Below are 20831 nucleotides of genomic sequence, written 5' to 3'. Positions count from 1 at the left end.
GGTGTTATCAAGGAGACAGTATGTTCAAATCTGCCACCCAGGGACCTGCTCATAATTGCCAGAACTAGAAATTCACCTCTGATAGAGGACTCCAATCCTGGGATCTGATTGGTGGAACTCTGGGCATCCTGCTTCTATTTAAACCAAGCACAGGAACAGGAAGCTGTCCATGCAACTGGGTTTCCCCTGCGTAAGACTGCTTCCCTTGCACTACCTGTTCCTACTTCCTGACTCCGATCTCCTGGTAACCTGACCCTGCCTGCCTCCTAACCCTTGGTCTTCCCTCTGGCATATCTCAGACTCTGACCTCCTGCTATCGAATCTGCTCTGGCTCCTGACTCCAACCATTAGGTCAGATGTCTCACGTCCCAGTCATGACAAAGACCTACCACTGGAGTATGTTCCATGCTCCCCAAAGAGCACATATTGGTGTGCTATGTCACCATTCTGCCTGGCTCATCACAAATTCATGGAGAACAGATGGAAAACACTCCCCTCCCCAAAGGAACAGCCATGCAAGATGAGGCAGATTGTAGCTCCTATTCTGGGTTAGAAGCAAGTGCACACTGCATTGATATTGCACACCTTGACCAAATACAATTCTGGACACTCTCCACTAGGATGTTGATCCCCCGCCCCCCAAGGCTTTATTCCTACCTCTCAGCAAAAGGTAATAGCAGAAGGGAGTTGGCCTATTAATATCTATGATCTTTTACTATATCCATCACTATAGTATCTGCAGTACAGTGTCTAATCGAGTGGTATTACTAAGACTTCCATTACTTTCACAAAATACTCTCAAGTATTTGTAAGAACATTTTGGAGTACTGTCCTAAATCATTCAAACAGCGTTAAATAAAAATTAAATTAAATAAAACATAAAATAGAAAAATATATTTGGTGTTGGATTATCCTGGCTTTCTTATTCTTTGCTCATACAGGACAGATTTCACCTCTCTGCGGAAGGCAACTTAAGGTCTGTGCACCACATAGGTTCCACTTCAGCACTCAAAATAGGGTTTCAATGGGACTTAAGTGATGCCTAGGCCCTTTGTACAGGGAAGAATTTCATCCCAATGTGCATGGGGCCCATGTAATTCCCTTGCACTTCTTAATTCCCACTAAACACCAGCAGCGTGGCCCAATCCTGTGAGATATGAAGCACCTCCTTAGAGATGCTGAGTGTCCTCAAATGTATTAACCTCAACTGATTAAATGAGAGTCCATTGATTTAAATGGAAGTTTAGGGCACTGGGCACTTCTCAGGAAGCACTCGGTATCTAGCAAAATCTAGCCCTATAAAACAGGTCTTTAAATGGTGGGCTTTTCTGCCCTTTCTCACTAATAACCCCATTTCAACAAAGCATTTAAACTTAATTCCATCCCTATTCAGCAAAGCACTTAAGTTCATGCTTAATGCACATGGTAATGTCTTATTGAAGCTGAATCTTAAGTGCTTTGCGCTAATAATGAATGGCTGACTTAAGGCCCTGATGTTGCAATCTATTATGCTTAACTTTAAGCACAGGTAGTCCCAGTGAATTCAGTGGGACTATTCCTGTGCTTAACATTAAGCCTGTGTGTGTGTGTGTGTGAAGAACAGAGCCCTGGTGGGTGAGGTAATACCTTTTATTGGACCAACTTCTGCTGGTGAGAGAGCTCTAAAATTCAGTCACTGACAATGGCTTTCCTGTCAGCATGAATTAGTAGAGTTCTACTAGATTGTTATTTTTAAAGAAACGTTGATTTTACCTTCATTAAAAGAAAATGTGATTGCACAGGTGCTTGATGCCTAAAGGGTCCCCTTCCCCTAGTGCCATTGCCAGCTAATTAGATTTACAGAAAGTTCTACCGTTTCTAGGCAAATTTCTGTCAGAGAAACAAGAATTTCTGCCAATGCACTTTGAAAATCTCACTTGTTAATTTCCCCCCTCAGACTTTTCTTAAAAGTATAAAATATTCCTCTCAAACAATGAAATGTACATTCTATACCTGGTGTCAAGTCAAGGATACACTATCCATGTGCATAATGATAGCTATATACAGTAGTGATTCAATTAAAAAAAATCTATAAATGGCATCACCTTACATTACACTTTTGACTTGAGGTGAACACGAAGTAGAATTGACATTCATATCTATTCAGGTCAGACAGTTTTAACTCTACATGGTCCAATCCCATCTCTCCCTCAGGAAAGGCTGTTCAGTCTTAATGAATGCATAAGCTTGCTTTATGTTTTCCCAAAGCTTAGAGAGGTTCAGTTTGAGCTTGGCTAATATCCAGGTTCAGGCTGTACAGAAACACAAGATGACTGTGAATACATTAATAAAAACGTAGAGCATTCCAATTTAAGAAAAGGGACAGGGGATCATCACTTAAAGGGGAAGAGTTTGATTCTCCTCTTATTTACACCAGCATTCAGTGGCTTTACTCCTAATTGTCTCTGTTGTGAAAAGAGGCAATCAGATGCTAAATATATAGACTTGAGCCTTAAACTTTTTGAATAGCCTCAAGTCAGAGGGCCAGATGGTAGAACCCTTCCTCAGGTAAGCACTTTGACTTGGTGAATAAGGGGTTTACTTTCTGGCTAAAAGCTCATCCCTGAAACTAGAAAACCATTGAAAGCAAAATACGAAGCAACTTAACTGCTCATGCCAAGCTAAATCTGAATGTTTTGTGAGGTTCAGGAGAATCTGGTTCTCTTTGCTTTTTTAAAAGTTGTGTCACCTGTTTTCTGCTAATGCCAAAAGCAAAAACAAAACTGCTCTGAAAATGGTTGTTTTGATGGCAATTTCCAAATTGGCCCAAACCCAGTTGTACTGAGCATTTCCCCAGATATCCTTCTTATTTAAATATCAGTTTGATCTGAAGAAACTTTGGAGATGTGTCCAGATTTTTCAGGGCATCTCCTAACCTCTGAATTGTTGGATGTTATTCCATACTAGCCTTAACCAACACCAATCTGATGAAAACAAAAAAGATACACAAAGTGAGTAGAATTTTGTTCTAGATTACACTGAATTAAATCTGTCTCCTTCCAGAAGCCAACAGAAGTGATCAATATCACCCTCACCTCAACAAAACTAACATGCTATTTGGCTGCTAGCTGAAGAACAATTTCCCCCAAAACTTCTCATTGCAAGGTGAGAAGGAACATACTACATATTACCATCAGAGGTGGTTGCATGTTCTGGTTGCATATCTCAGCTGCCACCCTGCTCCATCCTTGTGCAGGTGGCAATCCTGAATGCTGTGCAGCTGGTTTGGTTCTGCTGGGAAGGAGAGGAACCCAAAAGCACCGCACACTGTTAGACTATGCTCCATAGGGGCTTACTCTGTGTCCCTGTGGAGAGCAGTTTGGAAAGCAGGGCCAGTTGACCCACATCTAAGTCCCAGCCTTTCCACCTGGAGGGGACGTGCAGCCTATGTGTGGCTTACTGAAGTGACTCTGCTCCTAAACTAGGGACTCTTCATTCTTGAGTCCCACAGGGCACTAATGAGCACAGACCATTTACCTCGGGACAGAATCTGTCTAGTCCTTGCAAGTGCATATGGATGTTCTACTTCCCAGATGAAGCCAAGAGGGAACTCAAATGTCTATTTGAACAGCAGCAATACTGAGAGGTATAAGAGGGGAAATGTATAGAAATAGCTTAAGAAAAAAAAAAAAACCTTGGAAGAATATTATTCCAACAGAATGGGCCAGGCTGATCTGTTGTTAGCAGAAACACAGAGCAATACTAGCATCGAGCTCACTTCTGCCCAGGAGTCTTTTAGGGAATGAGGTTACTTGCATCAATGTTGGAGCAGTCTGGGGCATATTATCAGTGGAAGAACCACAGCCTGACATTCCCCTCAGTCATCACTTTACAGAAGAACACCCTGCCTATCTGATACTGTCTGGTGTTTGGGTGAATAGTAATACACTCTTGGAACAGGGAGAGATGATTTATTATTTTGATTTGACAGACATACAGTCAGACTTTATGTTATGAACATGTCCTACCATTTACATCTTTGCCACCTTGCTCAGTCCTCCTTCAGTCTAAAAAAAACCCACTGAGATATCGCCTCCTAACGGGGCCAATCTGGGGAAAAAATAAAGTTATGCTGACAGAAGACTTTGTTAGTCAGATGCTTCAGTAAACAGTCTGACTATGGAAGCAGAGATGCAGACAGAACCAGCCTGAAATGGCAATTTTCCTCCTCTGGCTACTGCTGTCTGCATTAAGACCAGCAGCTAGTCCTCCTCTAAATTGTGACCCCAGGGGATAATTAAGCTATTGCTGCCCTCACATTCCTAGCAGAAAAGATTGTTATATAACATTGCCAGCTTCTTCTGCTATAATACAACACTAACCTCACGGGAAATTGTTTAATACTACAATACTAGCCCCTGGGAAGGACCTCTTACATAGATTCTGAAATTAGTAGTATGGCCTGCCTTGGTCTATTACTGTTTTCAAATATCAAAGCTGTCCTCATTTCAGCATTTGTTCAGAAAGCATTTATATTTCAGTGTAACTGGGATGTTTTTTAACTAAGTAATGGGGAAGTTTGATTACGAGAGATGAATGATTAACATTCCACAAGCAAAGGATAGGCACTTTCATTTCAGAGAACAGTGCCTACATGTATTGATACAGCTCCTGCTGAGTGATCTGTAATGTCAGGTCATGACGAGAGGCTAAAACATAGTGAAGAGGATTTCTCTGAAAACCATTCTCATGGAACTTTAACACACTGGGTTTCTAGACTAAGAGATAACTAAATTAAAGGTCAGATAGACAGAGCATCAGCTCAATTAAAACCAGACAAATAAAGGTTTTATGTATTTTAATGAAAGAAAGATTTATTGGTTTATTTTGTTCTGTTTTCTTATGAGAAATTATGTCAGCTGTTAATCCTGATTTATTTTCTCTGTTCTTCTAAAATGATTTGACTCAACTCAACTTTTCCCATTTTTTTTGTTTTGTTTTGTTTTGGGGTTGTTGGGTTTTTTTGGTTATAAAGTGAATTTTCAATGCATCTGAAAATTGCAAGACTGAGTGTTCAAGATGCAGTTCTGCTATTTAATAACCTGAAAAAGAAAACGGAGCATGTTCAGCGATAGTGACCCAGCACCTTAGCCTTGAAGTAGGAGGCCAATCTCTGAAACTGAGAAGATAGTTTGGTCTCCAGAACAATCCTGTTCTTGGGCTCTTTACTGAGATTACCAACTGTGATGTAATACTAACGACTGCATTGAGAGCAATGGTGCATGCACACGGCACAATCAAGCAACAAGTGGTAACAAAGTTTGGTTACTATCGCATTGGCCAGCACTGGATTCAAATTAATGAGAGAAGTTCAGCACCCCATTTACCAGTTCCTTGAGCTATTCACTCCTCATGTTGTCAAATTCCTTAGTTCGTTAAAACCGATTAAAAAGGAGAGACTGAAAGTTTTCCTATTTACCAAAAGCTTCTCTGCAAGGGCCTTATAATAATAAGTGGAGATATCCTATCTCCTAGAACTGGAAGGGACCCTGAAAAGTCATCAAGTCCAGCCCCCTGCTTTCACTAGCAGGACCAAGTACTGATTTTGCCCCAGATCCCTAAGTGGTCCCCTCAATGACTGAACTCACAACCCTGCATTTAGCAGACCAATGCTCAAACCACTGAGCTATCCCTCCCTCATCATGCTTGAGTGCTCTTTTAGCATCTAGTGGACCCATTGATTGTTTAACAGGCTTCCTGCTACTTAGCAGGCTTCCTGCTTTTGATGTATGTACAACATTTTTTGCTGTTAAGTTTGAGTTTTTTGCTAGTTGCTCTTCAAATTCTTTTTTGGTCTGCCTAATTATATTTTTATACTTCCCTTGCCAGACTTGCCTTTCTTTTTCCTCAATAGGATTTGACTTCCAATTTTTAAAGAATGCCTTTTTTTGCATCTAACTGCCTCTTTTACCCTGTTGTTTAACCATAGTGGCATTTTTTGGTCCTCTTACTGTTTTTTTTTTATTATTTGCAGTATACATTTAGTTTGAACCTCTATTATGATGTTTTAAGTACTTTTCATGCAGCTTGCAGGCATTTCACTCTTGTGCCGGTTCCTTTTAATTTTCATTTAACTAGCGCTATCATTTTGGTGTAGTTCCCTTTTCGGAAATTAAATGCTACTGTGGTGGGTTTCTTTAGTATTTCACCCCCTACAAGGATATTAAATTTAATTACATTATGGTTGCTATTACCAGGGCTGTCCATAGGGGGGGAGTGGGCCCTGGGTCACTCACTGCTGCTAGCGCCAGGCCCCCACTAACTTCCCAGGTTGCTCTGAACCCCGCATCCCAAAGTGCAGGGTCCCCCATAGGTCCCGGGGCAGTTGCCTCATCTGTCCTATGGACAGGATGGTTGTGGCTATTACTGAGCAGTTCAGCTATGTTCACCTCTTGGACCAGATTCTGTGCTCCACTTAGAACTAAATCAAGAATTGTCTCTCCCCAATATTACTGTAGAACAACCACAGGACAGGCACACTAAACAAAACACAAACAATTCCCTCCACTCCCCAGAATAATGAAACTTGCCTGGGAACAAGCCATACTGAGGAAACAATCAGTACCACACATAACATGAAAGATTGTGTAGATTGTAACATTTTTATGCCTAAAATGTTCTGTTGGTGACATTAATACATTGGAAGAAGAAATCTACTGTACCTCTCCCTATATCCCTACCTGAAAGTTTACCCAAAGTAATAACTTAATTCTAAAGTTTAGTTTTAATAGTGCTCTGCATAATCTTCAAAACTGGAAATTAGTCTGTTTATATTAGTCAAAAGATCAAAATTCATTCATGATTAACAGAGTAACTGCAATTATTATCTGACTGAATAAGAGAGTTCATGCTGCTGCTTAAGTGTTGCAATGACTGATTTTCAGAGGTCTTCAGTATCTGTCAATCCCACTAACCTCAGCTTCTCAAAACATAGGTCTGAGTAGTTTTAAATGAGAAAAGTTTCTATCTGACCCCAGAGAATTCTGGTGCACTGGAATTTATAGGTATCCAACCACTCATGGTGTAGTATGTTAACCACCGTCTCTATAATACACTTGGAACTTCTTGTCAACCCTATTGTTGCCTGTTTTCTTGTATTTCACTACAGGGCATCAAAAAGAAACACAGGGCTAAAGGGCCTTAGAAATAATCCAAGGGATTGGAGGAGTGGCAGATCTACAGTGATTTCTCCCCTCCCAATCCCATAGAAGCCCTCTCATGTAAAAAAAAAAAATCATCAGATGATAGGCTTCTTCTGTGGGTTGAGGTGGTGTGGGGGATACGTCTGCCTACAGGAAGGATGCTGACAGGGAACAACATCTCTCCACAGCTTGCTCCTCCGGCAATGCAGTGGAAATAACTTTAGAAAAGCTGCTGGAAGTTAATGCTGCGTATAATAGCATCAAATGAATTCTTTCTGCCTTCTACTCCCATAAGATGGGTATAAGGAGCAAGAACAATGGAGAATTCAAAGGCAACACAGCTCCTCTGGAAGCCATATTGCCAGGAGGCAGGGGACTTAGGGAGCATGGCAAAGAGGACAAGCACTACCAAAAACCAAGCCAGTCAAAACCCAAAAACCCAAAGTATTTTGATTCTGCAGTTTTGCCTTGGTGCCTCAGGCTTCAAGCTCCCAGGCTGGACTTAATTTCCTCGTGATGCACCAGTCTTTCCTCTTGATGAGGGAAGGCTGGTGCATCACTGCAGTTTCATGGCAACAGGAGATGTCTGTCTGGTGATCTCAGCCCATAGAGGAGAATGGGACTCTCAGACACAGAAACGACAACTACCATGAGACACCGCAGCAGTGCATCAATGTATTTTAGTTTTTGGCTATAAACCAAACATTTCTGGATGTTCTTTTTGTTTTTGGGAGAAACATTTAAGTTTTCCACAGAAAACAGACACTTTGTGGAAAACAAAACAACTTTCATTTAGTAGAAAAGCCAATTTTCTGTTAGAAAGCAGTTTTGAGAGGAATTTTTGACTAGCCTTAGTGACATGCTATCACCAATCTATCATCAATCCAAAGTGATAGACCTATTTTATCACGAGGATCCTCAGGTTCCATAGAGTTCAAAGGCTGATTCTCTATCATCTCTATACAATTGCAAATAGTTTCTCCATGCATGCGACACAAATCGGAAACATGAAAAAATGAGCCTAGCTGTGTTTTCTGGCTAATTTCCCCTTCTCTTATTGGTTATTTACTAGGATGAGTGGATGGTAATATAACCTAATAACAGACTAGTTTTATCATTCAGAGGTTCCCTCATCAAAACCAGCTATATCTCTATTACATCTAAAAAAAAACCTATGTTAAAAAATATTAAGGTTACAAATTTAGGCATTCAAAAGTTAGAAGATGCCAGAAGGTTGCCTGTGCAACCTTAACTCAGCCCCCATGTCTGTGTACATTACACCGCAGTCTTCAAGCATGCTCTGTGAATCTGTGGGAATGGCACATATGCAGTCTAGTTTCCACACTGGAACGCTAAAAGGATAGAGCATGACCAGTGCAGACAGACTCTTCAAAGACTCTAGCTGCCAAATTCGCACATTTCAGTTCACAAATGCTGCAAAGATATTTTTCCAGAGGCTTATAACTTGACCAAATTTAGGTAGATTTTTATGGAGACAGTAAAAGCACATCCTTTACACCACAGTGACCCCTTTCTGCCAAATTTGGGCCTCACTGCAAAGCATGAAGGGCACTAAAGTTTCTCAGGAAAAAAATGGTTGTATGTTTTGTTTTGTTTAACAGAGATAAATTTGTTGTTTTTAACCTAACTTAATTCTCAGAAATGGCTGAACCATTTTAGATGAAATTCTCCCCTGGCATCTCAGTTGATCAGGAGACCCACTGATCTTGACCAGAGGCTAAGCTCAGCAATCAGAGGCCAAGGACTATAAGCACTTAACACCTTCACATCAGCAGTAATGCTGTTTAATATGCAAGATGCCATTGAACAAAAGTAATACATGCACCAAAGAGCCTTATTAACCGTATGTACTGTGGAAATATATAGCAGCAATAATAATTTTTACTGGATTAAACATAGCTAACAAATACTCAGACTACAACACAACAATAAACCTAGCAGAAGTAAAATTTAAAATATCTAAATATATGAATGCCAAATAGAGGTTGATAATGCTGCCGCACCAGCCTGATATTTAGGTACAAACAGTCAAATAATAATATGGCTGGGAGAAACATGCGGTTAAAGGCAACTATATGGTGAAAGGACTATACTAGTGTAATATTTACATTTCATACAGATGAGTTCCTCAAAGATCTTTTAGTTGTGACCATATCTAGTATGTCAGCAAATCAGGAAATTAACTGTTCTCCAAACATCACACGTGCCCCTGGTAATTTTAATATTAATCTTCCTATTTATATCAACTGAAGGTCCATTTTAGGCATCATAAACAAATAGTTTTCAAAACAGCTGTTTATAAAAATGTCAGACTTCCAAAAAGAATTTAGTTTTGATTATGATCATGACCCTTTTATTTGGTTTCCATGCAAGTAGAATTTTGTTTGTGGACATTTTTGTGGAAAGCGTATTTTTGGCTTGTAGCTGAGATTTCTTTAATCACAAAGTGAAATTGTGAAATTAAATTATTTTACAGTAAAACAAAATTCATTTTATTTGTGTGAAATTATAAATTGCTTGTAAAGATTAATTCAGTCAGGCAACAGAAATGTACTAAGGTGACCAGTTATAGTGTTTTTATATCAAATACTTTCAGGAATAGCGGTTGCAAAAATCTGGCAAGCAATTCATAGGCCAAAAAACTATTTTTAAAATTGCAAATGGAAACAAAATTTGTAAAAGTCATTGTGTGTTCATGGTCACTATGCAAATCTGAAAAGATCCCTGAAATTGTTGATTGTGAATTATTAACCTAGGTGGCCGAATCAACAAATCAACTGTTCTCATACATGGCTTTAAAATTATTTTGTGAAACTCCTTGCTACTCCTGTTTAATTTTACATCAGTATCTGATAATTGAAAAGAGAATGAGAAGCCTTATAGTAATTTTTTCTTGGTATCTCTATTTGAGACTTCTGATTTTGGTTTGGGAGCTTCACTTATTTTGTTGTTGTTGTTATTAACTTCACTAGGAGCAGAACTCGATCTTTTGATTGTAATAAATAAGAATAATTATTAAGCACTTCTCTACAAAATGCTTTACAGTATTCATGAATTAATTTTTGCAACGCCTCCATGAAGTGTTTTGCCTGTTTCAAGACTAGGGGGAAACATTGGGGGAAACATAGGACTCCATCAGCTCTGCCGAATTACATCAGCTGACTAGCCCTATGTCATTTGTCCAAGGCCACAGAGGAAGTCAATGGGATTAGAAATTATTCTGGCACCTAGTCCTTAACTCAGATCATACCTCTTCTTAAGCAATGGGAGTGAAACCCTAGCCCAATAGAAGTCAATGAGAGTTTTGCCATTGACTTCAAAGGGGCCAGGATTTCACCAATGAGATTTAAGGCAAAACAGGTTAGGAAGGATCAACAGTCTGAAAATGGACATAAGCCAAAGTTTTGTTTCTCAAAAGGAACTCCTCTTTCTCATAAATCAGTCTTTTCTTTGGAATGAAAAATGTTTGTTTTTCTGAATTATAAATGTATTTACAGGAAAACTTTCACACAAAAACCTTAATGAAGTTCTGTCACAATATGAACAAGGATGACATTTGATAAAAATGATAAATCAACCCTACTTTTGTAATGATAATTTGGTAACTTGGAATACAACTTTTTTCCTATTATCCTAAGAAGTTTTTTGATGCATTATTTACTATGTGAACAATCTGAGACATATTGAATAATGAACCAATGTCAATTAGGCACAAACCTTTGTAGATTTTAAGATATACAATATGAAGAACTCTACACTGTATATTCAAGACAGCTTTAGAGTACAATAATAGAAAACATGTCTATAGTTGTCAAAACTATTAAGGACTTGATACTTTTCACGAAAGGAGGGTAGAAAAAAATTCAACAAAAATAAATTGCATATTAATTCATCTGTGGGAAAACAAAGTGGAAACTTCAAACACTTAGTGTGTGTAAGATAATCATTTTTATTTATTCAGAAATAAACAGCTGCAAAGCAAAACAAAAGAGAGAGAGACTTCCTGGCTGTTGTCATTATAACTATGTCATACCTTAGCCATACCAACATTTATACTATCCTCAAATCAAAGATTGCTTTAAGAATATGCATTTCCTTGATCATGAAACAGAGATATATGCTTGATAAGTAAAACAAGCCAATTAATTAAAATATAGGGCCAGATCCTGCCTTGTGCCTGTCACCATTCAATATGAAACTAATCAAGTAACTGTAATATCCAATGCTTCTGTGGTATCCAGGAATCACTAGCTATCACAATATAACATACAAACTTCTCCCATCTCATATAAATTCAGACTGGATTGTTTCATAATAAGTCAATTGTATAGAGATTTTTTGGTAAGGAATTAAAATGATAGACTACAGGGACATATGTACCCAATGAATACATTGTTTAAAAATATTGTTTTAAAGAAACACTATACAAGAAAATAGATTAATGTATTTTGATGTCCTATGGAACTGACAATATAAAAATCTATGCCTATTCCATGGCTATTTCCCATCAAAAATCACTCTTCTTAGTTATTGATAATGGAAACCACGAGTGAAAAGTATGCTTTACCCAATACAGCCTTGCTAGATGCACAAAAAGCCACAATCAAGGATTTTTTTTAAGGCTGATTAAAAATGACCTGGTTAAAGAGGAAGTTAAGACGGCTATAGAAAATAAATTTATAAAAGAATATATAACCATTGGAATAAAGGGGAAGTTGATAGCAATGAATATAAATCAGAAGTTAGGAATTGTAGAAAATTGATAAGAGTAACAAAGGGACACAAGGAGAAATCTATGCCCAGCAGAGTTAAGAACAATAAGGAGTTACTTAAATATGCTAGGAACAATAAGAATCCTGACAATGTCATTGATCCATTACTAGATGGAAATGGTAGAATTAACAATAATAATGCAAAAAAGCCAGAAATATAAATATTTGTGTAATGTATTTGGAGGAAAATAGATATATTCATCATACGGTGATGATAATTCCACTAGTATCTCTGGAAGATGTTAAACCAAAGTTAGTAAAGTTAAACATTTTAAAATCAGCAGGTCCAGATAACTTGCATCCAAGAGTTTTAAAACAAATGGCTGAGGAACTTGCTGGACCATTAATGTTGATTTTCAATAAGTTCCAGAAGACAGGAAAATAGCTGATGTACCAGTTTTTAAAAAAAGGTTTAATGGGATGGCCCAGGCTGTTATAGGCCTGTCGGTCTGACATTGATCCCAAGTAAGATATGTAAGATAATGGAGCGGCTGATACAGGACTCAATCAAATGAGGGTAATGTAATTAATGGAAATAACATGTGTTTATGGAAAATAGATCCTGTCAGACTAACTTTTTTTTTATGAGATTATAAATTTGATTGATAAAGGTAATAGTGTTTATATAATAGACTTCTTTAAGGCATTTAACTTGATACCACATGACATTTTGATTAAAAAACTAGAATGATATAAAATTAACATGGCTGACATTTAATGGATTAAAAGTTGGCTAACTGATAGGTCTCAAAATGTAATTATAAATGGGGAATCATCATCAAGCAGATGTGTTTCCAGTAGGCTTCCACAGGGATCTGTTCTTGGCCCTACACTGTTTAACATTTTAATAAATGACTTGCAAGAAAACATAAAACCATCACTGATAAAGTTTGCAGATGACAAAAAAATGTGGGGAAGTGGTAAATAATTAAGTAGACAGGTCACTGATTCAGAGTGATTTGGATTGCTTGGTAAGCTGGGTGCAAACAATTTGCGATTTAATATGGCTCAATGTAAACGTATACATCTAGGAACAACAGATGTAGGTCATATTTACAGGATGGGGGACTCTATCCTGGGAAGCAGAGACTCTGAAAAAGATTTGCAGGTCATGGTGGATAATCAGCTGAACATAAGCTTCCAATGTGATGCTATGGCCAACAGAGCTAATCTGATCGTGGGATGCATAAACAGGAGAATCTCAAGTGGAAGTAGAGTGGTTATTTTACCTCTTTATTTGGCACCAGTGCAACCACTGCTGGGATACTGTGTCTAGTTCTGGTGCCCACAATTCAAGAAGGATGTTGATAAATTGGAGAGCATTCAGAGAAGAGCCACAAGAATGATTAAAGGATTATAGTGTTAGACTCAAAGAGCTATATCTATTTAGCTCAACAAAAAGAAGGCTACGAGGTGACTTGATTACAGTCTATAAGTAGTTACATGGGGAATAAATATTTAATTGGCTCTTCAGTCCATCAGAGAAAGTTTTAACGTGAGCCAATGGCTGGAAGCTGAAGTTAGACAAATTCAGACTGGAAATAAGTTGTAAATACTTGACAGTGAGCAAAATTAACCATTGGAACCATTTGTGAAGGTTTATGGTGGATTCTCCATCACTGACCATTTTAAAATCATGACTGGATGTCTTTTCTAAAAGATCTGCTCTAGGAATTATTTTAGGGACGTTCTATGCCCTGTTTTATATAGGAGGTCACATTAGAGGATCACAGTGGTCTCTTCTGGCCTTCGAATCTATGAAACCTGAGAAAGTACCTGCAATGAACATGGACAGAGAGTTGGACAGAAATGCTTTAAAACTAATGAGTGAACTCCAGCAGAAACGGTTCTAACCTGCAGGGATCAGAGTCCTATGAAAATGCTTAACGTAAAGGGGGATTCCCATTGGAACCTGGAAGAGAACATGCACATTTAAAGCTTGCTATTAGCTCTTCCTTGGATATGTTTGTTACATAAACCTAGTTTATGGAGGAAAAACAAGTTAGATTTGGAACTGGATCCAGATTCCCTTGAGGTCAATGGAGGTCTATCCATTCAATCCAAATGGACTTTGGGTGAGGCTTTTAGAAATTAAGCGTCTACATGCTCTTGAATGAACCCTCATGTGAATGATCTTCCACCATGTACTCTGAGGTATCGCTATTAATTCGACTTTAATAATGAGCTGGAAATAAAGGTGCTGATACTAATTGCCTAGCACTTCTGTGCTGAAATCAGTTCTTAACACTGACCATAATAAACGCATTAGGCTTTTATATAAAATTTGTACTTAAAATAGCCATGAATCTTCCTAATGTGTCATTTGACATTTGTTATTACTTGGCTGTAGACTGGATTTGAATATTTTATGAAATATTTATGGCAGAAGGGGATGTGGGATTCATAAGACTAAGACACATACAACATGATGAAAATTAGTGGCAATTACCACTAGGGTAAAATTAGTATAATCAACCATTGCTTTCTTATAAAAAATACAGACTTAATTAGTGGCAGGTGGATATTTCTTCCATTTTCAAATGGACTTTGTTAGGGATTTATTTGCATATTCTTAGTTTTCTCGGGATTAAGTAAAATTCTGTTTAAATCTGAACTTTGGCTAATTAACTCCTGGAAAACAGGGAAATGTTAGGTTCTCTGTAAAGAAACAATTTATAATTTTTCCTTTCATCTCCAAATACTTTGTCAAAACAGGAGTAATAGTTATGTGAATAGCATCCAGTCAGTGAGGAACAGATTGTGAGCAGGTGAAAGTGGGATTCTGAATTTATAAGGAATGCAGTTTGTTTTGTATCTGTAATATAAGGTGAACTACATTGGAAGTTTTACTCTAAAAGTAATCGCAGCAGTGGAATGGTTGGAAATGTTATATTTACAATGGTGCCCCCTGCAGTCTATTCAATGGCTCCATGAAATCCATTTTGAAATGATAGGCATGGAAGTCAGTGGATACTGACTCCTGTCATATGATAGATCCTAAATGTTTCTAACCATGTGTCACAGGGTGCTTCACTCACTGCTGGAGCACCTCCTTCTGGCTGAGTCTGGGGATTAGATCTGCAAGGCCCCTTCCTGCGGTTACTCACTCTGTCACTCTCTGCCCCTTCGTGGTGTGGCCCACCGTGGTTTTCCCTTTCCAGGGAAATTGCATGATCTAAATTTCTCTGGACTCACTGTTCGAGACAGTTCTCTTTCACTACCTCCTTAACAGTGCCACTTCTCCAGTGGCTGGTAGGGGAACCTAGGCCCACCCACAAAAGTGGGTTCCCTAGAACAAGCAACCAAGGTTTTCAGGGTCCAAAACCTTACTGCTGTATCCGTGGGGTAATTCCTACCTTGCCTTTTCTCACCCTGAGAGTGACTGCAGACCCCTTCTACTCTCAGCTACTGACTTTTATACAGGCCCCTCCTGTTCCTGTCTAACTGAGCTTCATTTCTAATTAGTCCTTGTTCCCAGACTCCTCTTCCAGGTGCAGCCAAGGTGGTTAATTGGCCCATGTAGCCACCTTAACCACTTCAGGCTTGGTGTGGGGTAGACACCTCATCACATCATGTTATAGGATTTGAAGGGAGAAAAGCTGAATTTCTTACCAATACTCCTGTATCACTCATTTATTATGTAAGAAATTGTTATTAAGCCATCAATTGATGAATAAACTATTCAGACAAAACAGAAATTTACTAACAATTTGATTGTGTATGTAAGAATGAGTGACTTAGCAAGTCTAAAGGATATTTAGAGACTTTAAAGAGATCTGACTTCTGGGTTTAAACCTGTATGACTAACAGAGCAGTAGGCAAAGAAAATAAGTTAAATTCTGCCCTCATATATATTGGTGCAGTGTCCATTGAGAATGGGAGTTGTGCACACATCTAAGACCTGACTCTGGCTGACAGTAATTTCTGGAAGGTGTCACATTCTGGAGTGCAATGCAGACCAGTGAAGGGTCATGTCACCACCCATCCTGCAACCTTGGGTGCCTCACAATTGCTTTGCTGATGTAGCTCCCATCCTGGGCTGCTCACAAACAGCCTGCAGGTCACACCCTGAGTGTCTGTGTATTGCTACAGCCCTGGTCCAGCAACTCTGACCCCAGCACCCTCTCAGCAACACACCAACTACTTGCAGGGTGACCCAAACACATTCCCAGTCCTGAATTTTCCTCAAAATGTGTGTTCTGTGCTGTCCAGCTCTCTCCTGGAGAGTACAGATATTATAGATCCGTGCCCCTGCAAGGGATCAGTATCCAGCAACCTGCTACTTTAAATGGAGTTACCAAATAGCTCAATTTAAACACAGCACTGGATTAATTTTGAATTCAAAATAAAACAAATGCATTTAATTACAACGAGATAGGTTTTAAGTGAGTGTAAGTACTAAAGTCAGAAATGTTTACAGGAGAAATAAAGATAAAACACTTTCTAGTAGCTAAAACTTAAACTAGACTTGGTTCAAGGTAAAATTCCAGCAACATTGTTAGCCAAATTTTCATGTCAGGAACCCTCACAAAGTCAAAAGGTTGGTTTCCTTTGTCTTCTTAGGTGAAAGAGAGAGCCAGTCAACCAACCAGGGATGTTTTTGCCCCTCCCTTTTGTAGTCCTGACACCCTTTGAAATTCATTTTCCTGAGGGTTACCACTAGATAAAGTTCCTTCCCTCTATGAGGAGCCATGGAGTCTCATGGTGGAAGAGGTTCCATGTTGCTTGTTAAAATGTGGATCAATCTGTTCCTGTCCCCCTCCATTGCCAAACAGTGACCACTTGACTGGTGACTGCCAATCAACTTTGATGACCTGGCTAAAGGCGTCAGCTTGCCCTTTGTTTTCGAGAAATTGATTTACCTCCTCTTGCTGTCCCAAAGACTTTGTTTACTACTTATATGAAAATTGAGATAAGCACACATTTCTTTGTTTAGGATAGACCCGTTTACAACATCTGCCTAGTCAGGGCTATGTGGGTTTGAACATGTGCTATCATCATCATACCGGTGAAGTCATAACTTTGCATATAATGTTTCTACATACATTTACCATGATATTATTGATCAGCGAGTTATTAGTTTTCAAATGATACCTCACAAGGCACAGTTTTTACAAAGATGATTACAATAGTGTATAAATACAGGGTTGCAATTGGTCACAGAATGGAATTCTCAACTGGTGTAAAACCAGCAAAGCTAACTCCTTTACTAACTGCTTTTCTGCTTCCCATCACCTTAGTGTAGGGTGTACGTCAGGGATAGGGAATGGCAGAGAGGAAGCCTAGCAGAGCTATGCTACACTGATCCTCCACGAATATAGGGTTACTTCAGTTGCCATGTAAATTAGAGCAGCCTACAGGCTTCCTAACCTCCTCAACCTGATTTCCTTCCCCCACTGTGACAATGACAACTCAGAGAGACTGTCCCCTCCAGCACTCCCAATATCAGAAAGAAGCCATCCCTGTCCTCTAGCAACATTGGAAAACAAGAGTCTGGTCTATTCAAGCCACCTTTCACCTTTAGCAGCACAAGAGAGACACTACTTGTTCCGTGAATTTGGTAAGGCTGAAGTGCTGGAGAATTAAACATAGTGCAGCATGGGAAGCAGGGAGCCTATTTCTATCATCTGTCTCCTTCTCCAAGGGTGTTCCACATTTCTCATCTATGGAAAATTCTCTTTAGGTTTGCAGAATGTATCCATTGCAAAGCTCTGTCCCTTCCTCTGGATAGGTCCATCTGCAGCACAGCTGATGTCTACTACCCTCTAGAGTCTAGACATACTTACAGCAGGATTGGGCCTATGCATTTTTACAACACTTTAATATGCTCATTACTGAGTGGCTACGTGGCTCAGGAGATTAATCTAGGGAGCCTTTCATTTCTAGATAACTGATTTTTATAGCACCTACGTTGGTAGTGACCAAAAGTCATTACTTTATGAAGGGTTTGTGGTGGCTAATGTAAAATGAATCGATACTCTCAATCCTATTGTAAGTGGACAAGTGAACATAGCATTACAAGCACTAACAAAACTGGTATTTACTGACATCCTTTTCCACAGTCTTAAATGGAGATGTGAACTGCATTACCTTCTCATTCTTAGCAGTCCTCCTCCCAGTCGTCCTCGAACTGCTATTGCCCATGCTGTACCTCTTTCTGTAATAGAGGACTTGGATCTATGGAACCGTCTAGCCAGCAACTTTCCTGAGCACTACATTCTAAACATAAAAGTGCATATTATACATTAATACTTATTTTAGAACATTTATTATTCACCTAAAAATTAACATAGTATCTATCTCTTAAGTAAAAAGTATTTATGCACATCATAAGATTCCTTAGGAGAGTCAGAGTTCTGTGTGGTATATTTTCCTCCTAATGGATACACATAATTTCCATTAGTGTTAAGAGGAATTATACATATGAACTGAGGAGGAAAGATCTCTCAGCCTGATGTGAAGACTATATTGACTACAGAAACCCTAATCCTGTTATAGATCATCTACATCTGTTTCAAAGCCAGATAAAGTTAGGTGTACTATTTATGTGAACATGTCTGAATTAGTATATGTTTTGCCTGTTACTTAGGCAGTATCCATTTTTCCTCACATTGCATCACCAGGAAGCATATCTGGACTTGCCTTCATTGAACAGAGGGAGCTCTTTGCTCAATTTTAGATTTATATTATTTTTTTTCCCAGGTGCCATTGTTTGGTGTAGTAGACTGTTGAATGACACTCTACACATTCAAATCTTTGAAAATGGCATTTATAATGCAAGTGTTGGCATAACCTTAACTACATCATCATGAATGGTGATGCTGTGCCATATGGATTGAGCCACATTGACCCAGGCAGCACTGAAGATCCAAATCGCTTGAAAGATAATTCTATCCACATTGTTATTTAGTGATACACTGTTTGGATTATAAAATAAATTCTATGAAATTCAGATGAGACATTGGAATGGATAACTGCAGCAGAGATGCTGGAAACATCTCATAAATCAATCATTCCTGGTGTGAACAGAATTTCCAAGTTGGTTTTGTACATATTTCATTTTTGCTGGTTTGTTTGATCTTGAAATGTTTCTTTATTTGGAATATCCTTGTTCTCACTCTTTCCTTTTTTTAAAATAGTCACTCATTCCCCATAATCCCTTTATTCCATTCTGTTTTTTCAGTCATGGCTCTTTCAATATCCTTTTAAAAAACCCACCAATATTTTATTAGGGCCCTTCCAGATATACATTACTGCATTTAGCTGTTGTCTTTGTAATTAACAGCCTTTTGTTACCACTTTTGCTCAAGTCAGAAGTTACAATTTTTTTGGACCTTGCATAATTAGGAAGACCCAGTTCTTGAAAGCCTTGTGGTCACTGTAGTATTCTAATTTTCACTGGCATAATGATGTTCTGTTTACATTCAAGGACTAGAATAAAATAAGATGCAGTTCTCACTAGGGTATAAAACCAACATTTTATAGCTTCACATTTTCTGTAACTTTCCTGGATCTGACAACCACCATCCATAAGGCCTCAGAGGCATTTTACTTTCACCTACACACATTAAGTAGAGTACATAAATGAGGGTTGCTGGATTATATGTGATTGAAATAAGTCATATAAATTACTGGTTTCCTGTTAAATGATTAAATAGGGCTCCAAAGTGCATGAATGACCAATGTTAATTTCATTAGCTATCTGAAAGGCAAACAAGATAATATAGTGAATGGGTCAAAATGCAACTACTAGATACACTCCTGCTTTAAGAATACAGCACCCAAGAGGAAGCTCTGGGTAGGCGTCCTCGCTGAGCTCCCGAGCCACCTCTTAGAAAGTGGAAGCATGCGCTGGCCTCCAAGACTGGCCAATGCTCCCTGCCCCTCTCTAAATCTGATCTATCAAGCAAGAATATTGTTGACAAATTATTTGCCCTTTTCCATTCAAAAGGCCACATTGCTGAAAAAGGTGCAACTTGATACTAATTGTGATGGTACCTTTTGGGCTCTGATCATCTATCCACTAGGTCAGGATACGGACTGAGATCCACCAGTTGATATAGGACACCAAATGTTAACTGTAGTGACTTTGGGTCACTTTGGACCCAGGCTGACTAGAAAAGCTGTGTAGCCCATTCCTAGCCTGTTGAACTGTCCATTGGTCCACCCTGTTTCTGCTATAGAAATTACAGGGTTAAAAAGAAACAGCTTATTTGTGGCTACATTTCAATTTTGAAAGGCTAGATTTTTGAGATGCTTATTAAAAGATGAATTTAGCCAGTGTCCTTGAGACAGTTAATGAGATATGCTAATAGAGAATAAATAGGTCTGGTATGAATTCTTGCTTGATAAGAAAACATCTGCTTGGCTCAGTTGCTTTCAAGGGAGGTAACTAGGTTTGAAGACGGTAAGATATGATAAGGAATATGCAGACGTCTTGAAGGAAACAATTTAAAAGAACTAATTGCTTTTCAGGTTAGCCCTACAACAAAGTTCCTCCGTCTGACTTCAACGTGACTTAGATGCTGAGGAAGGTAACAGGCATGGGGGGAGCAAGCCACTAAAAGCAGTCAAACAGGATGCACAGAAACCAGCAGAGCAATAAAAGAGAGGCAACATCAGGGCTCCACATCTTGCCAAAACAGGATTAACAGGTCTTCCCAAGAGAGCGCATTTCGACCGAAAGCGACCACTACCATGAACCAAACAATTCACATTGGCCATATTCATCCCAGTGCAGAGTGCCTGCACCAGACCCTATTCTCTATTTAAAGAGCACTTAAGATTTTAATATGAGGCTTAAGTGGTGCATTTTGCGTAAGTCCTCTGCCTGTGAATTTCACCCATACTGAACTTG

The 20831-nt window shown here is 38.8% G+C and overlaps 1 long non-coding RNA gene across 1 annotated transcript in view; it reads right to left on the bottom strand.

Annotated features, from left to right (window-relative positions):
• The window catches only part of LOC135973597 (uncharacterized), a 42181-nt gene extending 23532 nt beyond the window's left edge, over window positions 1–18649 (bottom strand). The window contains exon 1 of the long non-coding RNA XR_010590505.1: window positions 18065–18649. This is a non-coding gene — a long non-coding RNA (uncharacterized LOC135973597). The remainder of the gene's footprint in view (window positions 1–18064) is intronic.
• Between the last annotated feature and the right edge of the window lie 2182 nt (window positions 18650–20831).

This window comes from Chrysemys picta, chromosome 9 (assembly GCF_011386835.1).
Source record: "Chrysemys picta bellii isolate R12L10 chromosome 9, ASM1138683v2, whole genome shotgun sequence".
Lineage (NCBI taxonomy): Eukaryota > Metazoa > Chordata > Testudines > Emydidae > Chrysemys > Chrysemys picta.
Note: the sequence above shows the minus strand (reverse complement) of the source record. Positions and strands in the feature narration are given on the sequence as shown.